Genomic DNA, 15,205 nt, shown 5'->3' with positions numbered 1-15,205 from the left:
GACAAAGGATTATGTGCTGATACCTACGTGTACATGAAAAATTATCCATTTTATAATGTAATTTCAAGTTAGATTAGGACTTATTTCTTGGGAAAAGGAGGTACTGTTTATACTCAGATGGCATTTGGCTTTCTACCTTCTTTTCTCCCCTTGGAGGGACGATCTAACTGGCAAACATGATTATACTTGACTGTGTGTGTGCATCCATGAGTAGGGTTTAGGCAGTGCCTCTTGGAGAAAAAAGGGAGAAAAAATGAGTCTTTGTTTATGGTCTTCACAAGCGGAAATTTGGCAATTGCTTTACATAGGACATAAATCTTTGATGATAGGATCAGTGTAAAAATTCTGTTCCCAAGAAAATAGTTCACAAAAACAATTATCTTGGCTTCCCTGGTGGCGCAGTGGTTGAGAGTCCGCCTGCCGATGCAGGGGACACGGGTTCGTGCCCCGGTCCGGGAAGATCCCACATAACGCGGAGCGGCTGGGCCCGTGAGCCATGGCCGCTGAGCCTGCGCGTCCGGAGCCTGTGCTCCGTAACGGGAGAGGCCACAACAGTGAGAGGCCCACGTACCACAAAAAAACAAGCAAACAAAAAAAAACATCTTCCTGTAATTTGTGAAAATAGGAGTAAAACAACTTCACATACAAAGAAATAAGGTTATCATCAGGTGATGGGTGCCCCTGTGGCTTTGTACTGTCACAGAGAATATGGTCAGTTTCTTGCTGGCTATTGGCATGGGGCCTCTCCAACATGGCAGCCTGCTTCATCAAAGTGCCCAAGCCAAGAAGGAAATAGAGTCTCCCAGCAAGATGGCAGTCACAATATTCCATGAGCTAATCATGGGAGTGACATTGCATCATCATGCTGTATTCTGTTGGTTAGAAGTAAGTCACCAGGTTTAGCCTACACGTGAGGGAAGGGACTAAACATAAGAGTGGATACCAGGAGGCAAGGATTATTAGCTACCATTTTAAAGTCTGCCTACCATAAGTAGTGGAAATTCAACATTGGACAATAGAAGGTTGTGTGTGAAGGGAGATCAATATTGCCTGTTCCAAGGGAAATGGACTTGCACAAGATTTGTGAGGTTTACCTGAGTCACATTTCCAGAAAAGTGGTGTTCTAGAAAATTGAGGCACAGTATGGGGAAAACTTTCCCCTAGAAATAGTAACAGAAGTCTTAAGGTGAGGGACATCCAGTCAAGGAGAAGGTGACATCCATAGCTTAGGCCAACGATCAGTAGTTAGTTATGTCCATCAGAAGCATTTTATGCTTTGGAATTTTTGTAGGTGTCTAGTGAGTCATGAAAAACACAGAAGATACAAAGGAATGCATGATTTAAAGGGAAAATAAAACAAGCTAATACACTTAACTGCTAAAAAACAAAACAAACTGAACAACTACAGAGATTTTAAAATACAGCTGTCAAGGAACGTAACCCTGGAAGCGCTGATAGTGTGGGTTTCTCACACGTGACTCCAGCTTCCCAGGGGAGTTTCAGAACCCTGGGCAGCTGAAGGGGAAGGGAAGTGCCAGGGCTGTTCGTGTGGATGCACAAAGTGACTGGAGAGGAATTTGCAGGATATGAGGTATCAGGGATATTAAGTAACAAACATGTTTCAGAAGCAATCAGATAGTATGGTCTGGTTGTTAAAAGCTCTGAAATCAAACAGAAACTTGCTTCCTAGGGCCATTACTTGGTTTGCTGTGTGAACTTGGGCAAGTTACTTAATTTTTTTGAGCCTCTGTCTCCTTTTCCTATGAAATGGTTTTATCCATAGCATCTACCTCATGGGTTTGAGAATTAAATGCAATAATGTAGATGCCATTTAGTGGCACACAGTAAATGCCCACTAAATACTAACTATTACTATTATATAAATTGATGACTGCACACAGAAGAGAAAGAGTTGAGAAAGGATGATACAAGGTTTCGGCTAAGGATGCTGAAAGAATGCTGGTACCATGCACTCACCCAGAGTAAAGGTTGAGGTGAGGGTGTCGTATCATTTGGGTGGGGTATGATGAGTTTGGGGCTTGTTAAATTTGAGGTGGCAGCATGTGACGATATTGAGCAAATCTTTATGTGCTCAGGTAAGAGGTTAAGTCTGGAGGTGACGATTAGAGCTAACATGTTCTTACGACCACTTAGTCATAGTCGATCAACCCTAGGTGAGCACTTGACCCTTTCCCTTGACTGGACCCACAGTCAAAATTGATTTATTCAAGACCCAAGCCTAAGCTGAGCCAAGCAAGATCCTTTCTTAGAGATTTGGGACTGAGACCGAGACATTACAGCCCAGTCTTCCTGGTCTCTGCAATGAAAGAGATGTAAATTCAATCTGCACAAAGGAAAATGAGATAGAAAAAAAAAAAGAAAACAAAATAGGCAAAAGAAACAAAAAAGCCACATGTTTTGAGTCCCTAATACCAGGTGTTCCTGAGGCTCAGCTTCATTATTGCCTGGGATCCTTAAATATATTTTACATTTTTATGCTAGTTCAAGTTAGGTGTCTAATATTTGCTACTCCCACCAATCCCAAGAAGCCACATGTAGGTGATAATTGCAGGTATTTATAGTGAATGAACTCCTGAGGAAATGAGAAGAAACCATGAAGGGAACAGTAAAGGTGCAGTGCAAGAAATGAGTGCAAAGCTAACCTAGAATTGTGGTAGCCACAGGAACCAGGGCAGGGATGGGGAGGGATAGATGGACAGCCTCATCAAAGGCTACAGAGTGGTCAAGGAGAATGAGATTGGAGGAGTGGTCACTGACCTTAGTTTTTTTTTTTTTTTTTTTTTTTAATTTTTATTTTATTTATTTATTTTTGGCTGTGTTGGATCTTCATTTCTGTGCGAGGGCTTTCTCTAGTTGTGGCAAGCGAGGGCCACTCTTCATCGCGGTGCGCGGGCCTCTCACTGTCGTGGCCTCTCTTGTTGCAGAGCACAGGCTCCAGATGCGCAGGCTCAGTAGTTGTGGCTCACGGGCCTAGTTGCTCCGCGGCATGTGGGATCTTCCCAGACCAGGGCTCGAACCCGTGTCCCCTGCATTGGCAGGCAGATTCTCAACCACTGCGCCACCAGGGAAGCCCTGACCTTAGTTTTTAATTTTAAGTTTTTAATTAAAATTTAATTTTTTTGAGTTACCACTGGTAACTTTAAAGATGTCTACCATTCTCAACAGATTATCTATAATGAAATCTCTAAGTTCAAACCTTTTTGAAGCTCGGCAAATAATGTTTCCTCCTTTATAAATCTTCTTAGCACACATGTTGAGTATGTCCGTATTTAATTTAGAATTGTTGGGTAAATGGATTGACTGAATTAAATCTACGTTGGTTATGGTTCAAAATGATCTGATCTTTAATGGCAAGGTTACTGATTAGGGCTGAGTTACTTAGTCTTGAGCTTAGGAATCAGCTCAGAAACAGCTGACAGTGACATTACTGTGGCCACTATAAAAGGCAGGAGAAGAGGGGTATTTCAGCCTGCTTCAGGATGGAGAGCTTCACGGAAGGGAGCAGTCCCCAGGTGGAAGAAATTATGACCCAGAAGAGTGGAGCTGATCAGAGACAGGCTTCTCTGAGAATCAAGAAAGACCCAGCACAGGTGCATTGAGTACACTGGCGCTTTTGGCAACTGAGTAACCGAGGAGCAAATTTTCTTCCTTTTTAAACACTGAGACTTGACTTAAAATAAGTGTGAATCCCCTTATACACGTAAGGCCAAGGGATGATCAGCTTAAGCACATTGAGAAACATAGGATACCTCTTTTTTTCCTCCTTTTGTTTTTCGTGCTATTATGTGGTTCTATGTCTGTGTGTTTGACCAGGAGGTTAACTGATTTGTTTTGAAAAGTGTGTGTGTGTGTGTGTGTGTGTGTGTGTGAGTGTGTTAGGATCATTAGTAGGGCTTTGCTTGCCCATATTTACATTTCTACAGGCCTAAATCACTGTGTTTTTTCCACTAGCCGAAAGAGGCACACAAGCCTTCTAGCAACACTGAGTGATGGTCTAGATGAGAAAAATCCAAGGATGTCCACTAATAGTTCCAGAGGTATCTCAGATCTCTCTGAGTCTTAGCTGTGGGCAGAAGGGAGAAAGCTCCATCTTAGATTTCTCTGTAACACATCTGGGACCTATCTGGACAGAAGACAGGGGCACACAACTTTAAGTGCACATGGAAATTATGAGTTACCATTGGAACTGCATGTCTCCTACTGACCTGCATTGCCCTCGGGACAAAAGGCCTCATTGCCTTCATCCCCAGCTTCTTTATCTGTTGTTTTGGGACCCTAAAGTAAGTATGAAGAAAACTCCCAAAATCCTTTGCCAAGGAAGTGATGGGTGCATATTTACCCCCTACCAGGCAAATGAAAAGCTGATAATATCCTGGAATCGGCTCTCCTGCTTTCAGTTGGGTTTTTGCTTGCATATGGTCAGTGCTTGTCAGCACTCATGTTAAGGGGGGTGACCCTGAGCTTGTCACCTAAAAGCTAAGTAGTTACCAGATTGAGAATTGTTTAAAGAAGTAACTGAAAAAACTAAAAGTTTTTACCATCTAACACAGGTGATGTGGCCTCTCAAATGATAGTTTTACAAATTAGCAGTACAGAAAAGTGCTTCCTGACAAGTTAGGTGAAGGGAAACTAAATACAAAGTAGCATCTGTTATGATTAAAACTAGGTAAAAAGTATCCATGTGTACAAACAGAACACATTTTTTGTACTTTTTTTTTTTTTTACGTAGACAAACTGAGGAGGGTGATTTACTAGAGTGGTGGGCATCTGGATGATTTTTTAAAATTCTTGTTGACGTTATAATATTATGAGTGTAACAAATTTAAAGTAACCAAATTTGATGGATTTGTAGCAAGTGATGGTTTTCTGCTTGAACAACAATAAAAACCTCTTAACCTAAACCATGCACGTAATCACTGAATCAAAGAGTGGCAGAAATCCAGATTCTTGCGAGCCAAGCAGTTATATGGGGTGATAGAGTGGGGAGGCCTCTCAGCCCAGGAAGGGAGCAGAGGGAGCTCAGACAGGGTTATAGGATCCCTTAAGTGAGATTTCTTTCTCCATAAAGGAGGGCTAATAGCTAAACTCTGAAGCCGGGCTGTGCAGAAGTTACACAAGTAACTCTGGGTTCATGGCTAGTTAAGAAGAGAAAAAATACATGTCAATGTCTTCTGGGGAATAGTCCACGAAGCTAAACAATAAGGATGTCTAGTGGTGATAAATTGTGCATAGAAAATTGACCAGACCAGAAAACGAAACCTTTTCTTGAGAAGAGATGGGTCTAACTTACTGGAGATATATATGTTCTGCAAAAGCAATTAGAATTAGAGTGCTTGAGAGATGGCCAATTCAGCTAGAAAGCAGGAAGTTTCACTTCCCTTGACTTAATGATGTAGATGAAAATATGGGCCCTCTATGCCTGTCCGTCTCCAATGAGCATTTGTTTTTGCATATTAAACTTTAAGAAGACACAGCAATAACTCCTGAAATCACAAAGATTCTAGCTTAGTAGATTCAGATTCAGTCCACAATGTATGCTGAAATGGTTAGATCTAAATTAATCTAGTGGTGAAAAGCACAAACTTTGGAGTCACATGGACTTAGGCTTGAATTCCACTTTTTACTATCTGTATCATCATGGGCAACATCTTGCTTAAACTCTCTGAGTCTCAACAAAATGGGGATAAGAATACTCTCTTAGAGACCCCTGTGTTGCATGGAATGAAATCTACTCAAGGTAATTTAAGAAAGGAGAAATAATTGTAAGGATCCAGGCTGTCTCATGAACCAAAGACAGGACAGGAAGTATGGCGGACCTCATAAGCAAATGAATCCAGGAACTGAAACATAGCCAGGCACCACGGGAGTTCTGAGTCAGTCAGTCTCTCTCAAGACCAAACAGTCTTCATCTGCATCATTCTTCATTCTCCCCAAAGACTTGCAAATGGATCCAGCATGGCCTCTCCATCAGACATTTGTCTGTTCCAATGTTCAACAGAGACCAACCTCGTTTATCTATATCCAACTGCAAATTTCTAACAGTATGAATTAGATTGGCACAGTCTACCTACTGTCAGGTGTTGGGCTCTGGTCTAGTCCAGTGTGACCTAGTGGATCAGGATCTTGTCATATGAAAACCAACCCCTTCCTGAAATGTGATGATAAGTGTGTAGGAGTAAAGAGAAAATGATAGACATCTCTAGAAATGAAACTTGAGGATCAAATGAGATAATGTATGTGAAGGATATAGAACAGTGCCTGACAAGTAGCTCAATAAATGGAGTCTGTGAAATAAACACAGCTGATAGGCAAGGGCCGTAAAATCTCCTCCACTTAATCTTTGAAATCGTATTTTGCTGCACCTGTCATCAGAGAAGGAAGCTCACAGAATCATTAATTATGTGAGATCTATGAAAAGTTTCTTTCTTGACCAAAGTGGCCACTATGAGAAAGAGCTGCCCGAGCAGCTGGTGTTATTGTGATCAAGTTCTTCCAGCCTGGTGAATGTTCACATCCCACCTCCCATCTCTGTGGTCTCATTTGAGTTTCCCATATATGTTTACTAGAAGTATATGGCTACTTAAAAGCTACCTGGCAGAATGACTAAATCTTTCCTTGAGTTTATGTAAAAGACATGTAGCCACTGACTAAATTTTTTGTTAAATTGTTTTCTCCTCCCACATTGATTTTGATGAAATTATAGAGCATCTGAGGCAAGACATTGGGCCCAAATGAAAGCTCCTTGCTTTAACACTGAAATGGTATTTACCTTTCACAAGCACCTCTTCTCTGACTCTGAGAAAAGTATCCCCCATGCAGAAACAAGCATTCAGTCTCCCAGATAGCCAAGCTCAGCTGAAACACAAGCTCCTACCTGAGATGTGCTATTTCATTCCTGCTAAAATCAGGTTGCCTCTTTTTAGAATTTAAATAACCCCTTCAGTTAAAGAAACATTATGAAATGGGTATGAATGCACTTTTTCTTCTGCACCTGCAGCAGTTGTTTTGTCCAGAGGTGGTGCTATTTATAAAAGAAAAATTATCCCAATAAACTTGAGTTCTGTACTTGATATTGTATATCAGGGAACTTTTTGAAAAATTCAAAACCCAAACACACTGAATAGTTTCTCTTTGAAATGATTTGAATTTATTATTGTACCAAATTAAAGCAATGCCTTTCCTTGCAGGTTTTAGAAACCAAAAAATATAATTAAATGAAGAAAAAAGTTAACTTCTCTCTGAAAGATATTTTAATGATTTCATACTCGTGGAAGACATTACTTAATACATTTCCTCCTTTTCTCACTAGCAGCTTTCACACTTTACCTTTCAGGGCTAAATTCTGCTTTAGTCTAAGGTCGGTATTTATTTCAGAAACAAGGGTACCAGTGCAGTTGTCAGGAAATGTCTCAAAGAAAACCATGATGCACAAGTTATGAGAAATGTACATCTTGCACATGTCAGTGAAGTGGCTGTGGCCACCTCTGGTTTTAGGCTGCAGAATCTCGGCGGGGGAGAAGTCCAGTCTTCAACCTAGTTTAGGCTCACATCAGGAACCTGTATTTGTCCTGCCTGGATCCAGTCTACACTGGTGCAGACTTCCTAAAATTGCCCCAGGTAGCTTTCATAAGATGGACTTAGAGGTCCCTCCACTGCTGAGGAGTAAAGATAATATGGTTTCATGGTGGATACATCACATCTCACTGACATGTTCAGGATTACACAAACATTGTGTAGGATATCAGAGGTCACCCTGGTTATTAAATGGATAGCATTGGATAGAGATAGAGTGAAGGTACCAGACCTTAATCCTGATGCTGGAGGATACTGCCCTGGGCCTTGCCTAAGTGGCCCACTACCTTATCAACTCACACTTTTTTCCTGAGCCTGACTTGTGTATCCAGCTCCCTCTGAGACATCTCCAACTGGAAAAAGCACAAAGCCCCGCATGTCCAGAAATTGAACACATGTTTTTTTTCTTCCAAAACCATACATCTTCCATTGGTGAACAGGTTCCAGCCTCCATCCACTTGCCCAAGCTAGAAATCCAGGGGCTACTCTTTGAAATTCCTCTCCACTCACCTCCATAACTAGTTTCACTCAGTCATGTCAACTCTGCCTCCCAGTAAGTCTTTGATTTTGTGGTTTGTACTACTCTTGGGTTCCTTTTAAAGTCCATCAATTACAGTATTTTCTTCTCAATTGAAGTGATGATTACTTTCCTAAAAGTGGGCCATTAAAAAAAATACAAATGAATTTTTTGTAAGAAAAACAACAGCATCAGAATTATATATTCAAGTCATTAAGATAGAATAGTTATGCTGGAGTAATATGAATAATAAAAACAATTTATAGAAAAATGAATATATAAAGTGTTTTTTCATGAAAAAGAACGTTAATGACAATGACCAAACAAAATTAACTGATTTAAGCTCAGTCCTCCTCAAAGGCTAATGTGCTTACAAATCACCTGGTGATCTTGTTAAAATGCAGATTCTGATTCAGTTGGTCTGGGGTAGGGCCTGAGATTCTGTGTCTTACAAGCTCCAAAATGATGCTGCTGCTGCTGTTCAGAAGCCCATATTTTCAGTAGCAAGACCTTAGCTGTACCACTCTCAGTTATGTTCATTTGTATCTTAAGGAATTCTTGCCCCAAATCATCTCTGTCTTACTGAGGGCTGTTTCAAACTTGGCTTTTAAATATTAACAACATTGTTCTGATGCTTTTCCTCTGGTGAAGCAGCTCCTCAGAGAGATGACCCATTCACATTTTTTCATTGTATGTGATAACCTCTATTTTTATACCAGGTGTAAAGGCTTCAATTTGCATGAATCCCAGTGACATTAAATGTCATTTGACAGACACATAAACTCTTAAAAGATTACAAAATAAGAAACAAGACCAGCATTAGATAAATACATGTGTTTATAGAACATGGACCTAAAAACACCTCAATAGCAACTGAGAAATCACTTCACATCATCCTTAGCCACTCTCAGCATGAGAACTTGTATTGCCAGCAAAAGTCTCCAAAAATGTTGTAGGGCAATATAAACCATGTTATCTTGAAAATAACACATGAGTATTTTGCCTAAAACAATTTTGAACTTTTTCATCACTTTATTCTGAAAATGTAAGGAGATATTTTAGGAGTTGCAAAATTTGATATTTTCTGGAGACAAAATTTTTATATTTTTTTACACAAATAAGATCATGCTATATATTCAATTCACTTTCTCCACTTAACAATGATCTTGGGCATCCTTATTTACTGGTACACTATATTATTTTTAACATATGCTTTTTGATGCCGGTGTATCAAAACCCTTATTTTTGTTCATTTGCATGTATTCTGAAATTGAATTTAAAATCTGTCTGGCCTGAGGTAGAGGTTCATACCCATTAACTGAAAAAAATTAATTAGTTGCATGACTTTAGATTAAATTGTTTTTCTAAACACTTTCTGAATGCTTCCTCTGTCCCAGATACTGTACCAACTGCTTTACAAGCATTATTTCATTACATCCTGGGGCAAAATTTAATGGAAGGTGTTGTGAACCTAATATGTAGATGTGAGTCACTGCTCCTATCCCCAAACCTATTCTGCTTTCATCCTCAGCTTCGTGATTTCTTATTTGTCCTAGCAGATGCAGTAACAAAAACAAAACTTTATTTTTTATGAAATATGATTCTGTAAGAACTTTATACTTACTAGTTATTGCTAATGAGTAGATAGAGGTGAAGAAAAAGAGAAAATAGTCTAAGAAAATCATTTGGATAAAGAGTAGAATGTCATATTTGGCAGCAGTTCAGATAAACTAACTATCATTGTGAAAGGATTGCTATGGGCATTCCAGTTGGAGTGCAGAAACTGCTCAACTGGAAGGGAAAGATTCAATAAAAAATTAAAAGTCATTATGGTATTTAGACTGGCACAGGACAAGAATCTTGAAATGGAAATGGAAAGTTATTTGGGAGAAAGCCAGGCACTTCTGTAGACACCGCCATATTCATTCATTGGGAATTTGCAGGGACAATTTCTTTGTGACTGTCAAAGACCTGCTGTAGTGAATCTTTTGAATTGGCCTATTTCTCTCTGTCCCCTTGAGTGCTAACCTAGTTCAAAGCCTTTGTGATTCCTCATCTGGACTGTTGCAGTAGACTCCGATTTGGTCTCACTGCCTCCAATCTTGCTGCTCACCCCTGCCCCAGCCCAACTAGTTTTCCACACTGGCAACAGAATCACCTTTGTAAAATGCAGATCTGACTCTGTCATTCCTCTCCAAACCCTTCAGTGATCCTCCATCAAGTACAAGGTAAAGTCTCTGCAGCCCGTTTGGTGTACAAGTTCCCCGCAGCCTGGCCTTTCTTTTCTCTTCACTCCCTCTACTCTAGTCCTTGACTCTGTGCTCCTGAAATACCATGCTACACTTAGGTCCCCAAATATATGTGGCTACTTCATCCTTTGTGGGCCATTGCCTACACCACCCTTTTCACCTGGAATCACTAGGCACCGTGGAAACAGTAAGCATCATGAGTACAGGGACCATCTGTCTTACTCTCAGAACCTGGCACAGACTTCCAATCTGTATGAAATAAATCCCCCTTTATTTCTTCTATCTCCTCTCTGTTACTACCACAGCTGGCACACATCACAGGCAATGTGTCTTCCCCCACTAGGAGTGAAGGGGTTGAACCTTGTAACTGAAGACAGTTATTCATCTCTGTGGGATAACTATTTAGCTCAGGGCCTAACAGGGCTCAGTAATTGTTTTTTTTTTTATTATTCCGAATTATGTTTTTATTCCGGATTGAGTCGGAGGTTTGTTACATATGAGGTTAACCTGGAAGAAATTTATCCTTAATTAGGATGAACAATTGAGGCAAAATCTCTTCTCAAGTTTTCCTGATCTCATCAAGTGGCTTCTCAATGTTTTCTCACGTTCATGGATGATTTCTGACTTTAAGACATTTTAGTTTGCTTAACTGATGCTTTTTTAGTAATATTTAAGTCTTCTGGGTCTACTTTCCTCATTGTCACCTACTTTGTGAGCCACTGGGGTAGAAAATATGTCTGAGTGACTTAATCTCACACACACACTGAAAACGCACCTTTTGAGTAATGGATTGAGGCGGGAGTCTTTATAAATGGAGCCTCTCGCTGGTTATTTCCACACCAATCCTGTAATGGTAATAAAGTGTATAGGAGGCAGGTGGGAAGAAAGACGCACCGGGAAGGGGCAAAGGAAGCATGTGTCAGCTATTCCAATCCTCATCGTACTTTCTGTGTGGACAGCACATCACATTTGGCTGGGGCTGAAAAGCAAAATCCTATGTTTAATGAGCCAGTCAAATGCCTGGAGCACCAGTGGGCTTGGGGAGGCTTGACTTCTCACTAAGCTAAAAGCTGGTAATTGAGCCTGTGCGCCAGCTGAGACATGGAGGTTCCTGCTGAAAGAGCTGTGGCTTTCACATTTTTTTTCTTTCTCCCCTCTCACGTGCAGCCAGCTTCTGATGAGGACTCCAATTCTCCCGGGAGTCCTATCACGTAAATTATTTTGATTAACCCTTACTCTGAGAGTCTCAGTTTACTGACATGCCACATTAACGGCAATGCTCCTGTGTAAATGCCTGAGGGGGGAAGTGATAAACCAGGTCTAATGCCAGGGGATGAGGTTGAGCCTTCTTTGTTGTTTGTTTTGTTTTTTTTTTGAGCTTGAAATAGAATTGTAATGGTTTCTCCTTCACCAACACACAAGGAAGAGGAAAAGTGTAGCACCAAAGACCATTTTATATAATTTTAGGCTAATCTTCCCCCTTCAGGTGATAAGTTTAGCTGTGAGATTGCCTTAGTGGGGATATTTTTTAAAACACTGCTTGATCATGTCTTTAAACAATTTTCATCATATATCTGGACCCTCATTCCCATAGTTCTCGTTGTGTGCGTCCTGAATTAGAGTTGATTCTTCTGGGAGTTTTACAGGAATGCTTTCTTGAGCTTTTGAGGCTGGTGGTAGAGAGATGTTTTGGGCATTTAAGAAACTTAAAACCCAACAAAACAAACATTATTGTCTTAGTCCATTCAGACTGCTATGAACGTATACCACGGGCTGGTGGCTTATAAACAACAGAAATTTATTTCTGAGTTCTGGAGTCTTGGGTAATCAAAGATCAAGACGCCTGCAGATTCAGCAACTATTGAGAGCTTGATTCCTGGTTCATAGATGACTGTCTTCTTAATGTCCTCATATTAGGGGTCTCTTTTATCGCATTCATGAGGGCTCCACCCTCTTGACCTAATCACATCCCAAAGGCCCCACCTCCAAAACCCATCACATTAGACATTAGGGATTAATATATGAATTTGAGGGGACAAAAACCTCCAGTCTCTAGCAATTATGATAGATTAGTTCAACTAGTCACTAGCCATTATGAAAAGCTAGTTCAATTACATTTGTGGACATAGAAGGCTAGTAATGTGGTAACTTTTGAGCTTGATCCAGAACCTGGATCCTATGTTGTGAGATATGATAAAAGAAATCAAATGGGTGTGGCAGGAGGTAGTGGTGGTGGGATGAGTTGGGAGATTGGGACTGACATGTATACACTAATATGTATAAAATAGATAACTGATAAGAACCTGCTGTATAAAAAAAATGAAATAAAATTCAATAATATATATATAACCTGACATTATTCTACATTCAGTGAGATTCATCTTTTGAAATATCCAATAATATAATGGCTTGACATAGGAAAGTGGATACTTAATGTAGTGTAAATGAATATAATTATAACTTAGTCAAACAGCCAATGAAATAACAACAACAAGGAGAAAGAAACAAGAAATCAGTTATATGGCCAAAGTCTCCTGAGATTCTGGTAGATTGTTTTCAAGGTGTATAAAATGAAGTTCAAGGAAACATTTTATAATGAGTCATCTGTCAAGTTTAATATATAACTGTGATTGCACACCCCCAAATTTTACGGACAGTAGGCAAATTTAAGTGAAGATGGGCCATTACAACTTAGGTAAGTGTATTTTATTATAGGCTAGAGCAGCTATGTCAATCTTGTGCCATTTCATTTGCAAAGAGGTTTTATGCCACATTCTTCTTTCACTTAAAAACGTCTGTAGAGCATTTAATATAGTTATGTAAGATAAAAGGGTTTGTTTAGCATATTTTCATCAGGAAATAATTCCCCTCTGGCCTACATTTTTCAGACTGTATGTACACACTATTGGGAAACCAACTTAAAAACTCATTTTCTAGAGCCAGCTTTTGTTTTCTCTCCTTCTCTTGCCCCCGGTACCCCATTTCTCCTGCATAAATTTCACTTGAGAGTTAGAATTGAGATTTCAGGAGAAGTTAGAAGAAATGAAAAAAATTGCAGATCAAGGAGGCAAATAATGCTTAAGAGATGCGTGGAGGCTGCAAAATTCTTGTCAGATCCTCCTAACTATCTAGAGTTAGAGGAGTTTCTAGGCTCCTGTATGGAGTTCCTCATGTGTTCTCAATTACACATTATCCTCTGTGATTAAGAACTTTTCCCCTTAAACTAGACTCTTTTTCAGGAAGATACATACAAAAAAACTCTTTTGTTTAGGGAGGCAAAAATTTCATTCGTATCCATTAAAAATTAAATTGATACATATGTATAACTGAATCACTTTGCTGTACACCTAAAACTAACACAACATTGTAAATCAACTATACTTCAATTTAAAAATAAAAAATAAAAAGGGGTTAAAAAATAGTCTTATCATCATTGAATATAACTGGAATCAGTAATAGTTGATGTAATTAACATAATCATTTATTATAAAAAAATTTATTAAAGTAATTTCCTCCCAGAGATTCACTTTAAAACTGAGAACAGATTTCACTGGCTTAACTTTAAGTTTTGAAATCAAAACATGTGCTTGCTTTATTTTTTTTCATAAATTAAAAAAAATCTTTATTGGAGTATAATTGCTTTACATTGTTGTGTTAGTTACTGCTGTATAACAAAGTGAATCAGCTATATGTATACATATATCCCCATATCCCCACCCTCTTGCATCTTCCTCCCACCCTCCCTATCTCACCCCTCCAGGTGGTCACAGGCACAAAGCTGATCTCCCCATGTGATGCAGCTGCTTCCCACTAGCTATCTATCTTACATTGGTAGTGTATAAATGTTAATGCTTCTCTCTTACTTCATCCCAGCTTTCCCTGCCCCCTCCCCGTGTCCTCAAGTCCATTCTCTACGTCTGCATCTTTATTCCTGTCCTGGCCCTAGGTTCTTCAGAACGTTTTTTTTTTTTTTTTAGATTCCATATATATGTGTTAGCATACAGTATTTGTTTTTCTCTTTCTGACTTACTTCACTCTGTATGACAGACTCTAGGTCCACCCACCTCACTACAAATAACTCAATTTCATTTCTTTTTATGGCTGAGTAATATTCAATTGTATCTATGTGCCACGTCTTCTTTATCCATTCATCTGTCGATGGACACTTAGATTGCTTCCATGTCCTGGCTATTGTAAATAGTGTTGCAATGAACATTGTGGTACATGACTCTTTTTGAATTATGGTTTTTTCAGGGTATATGCCCAGTAGAGGGATTGCTGGGTCATATGGTAGTTCTATTTCTAGTTTTTTAAGGAAACTCCATACTGTTCTCCATAGTGGCTGTATCAGTTTACATTCCCACCAACAGTACAAGAGGGTTCCCTTTTCTCCACACCCACTCTAGCATTTACTGCTTGTAGAGTTTTTGATGATGGCCATTCTGACTGGTGTGAGGTGATATGAAAGTAGAACACTCCCTAACACCATATACAACAATAAGCTCAAAATGGATTAAAGACCTAAATGTAAGGCCAGACACTATCAAACTCTTAGAGGAAAACATAGGCAGAACACTCTATGACATAAATCACAGCAGGATCCTTTTTGACCCACCTCCTAGAGAAATGGAAATAAAAACAAAAATAAACACATGGGACCTAATGAAACTTAAAAGCTTTTGCATAGCAAAGGAAACTATAAACAAGATGAAAAGACAGCCCTCAGAATGGAAGAAAATATTTGCAAATGAAGCAACTGACAAAGGATTAATCTCCAAAACATACAAGCAGCTCACGCAGCTCAATATCAAGAAAACAACCCAATCCAAAAGTGGGCAGAAGACCT

This window comes from Orcinus orca, chromosome 4 (genome assembly GCF_937001465.1).
Source record: "Orcinus orca chromosome 4, mOrcOrc1.1, whole genome shotgun sequence".
Lineage (NCBI taxonomy): Eukaryota > Metazoa > Chordata > Mammalia > Artiodactyla > Delphinidae > Orcinus > Orcinus orca.
This window is presented reverse-complemented; position numbering follows the sequence as displayed.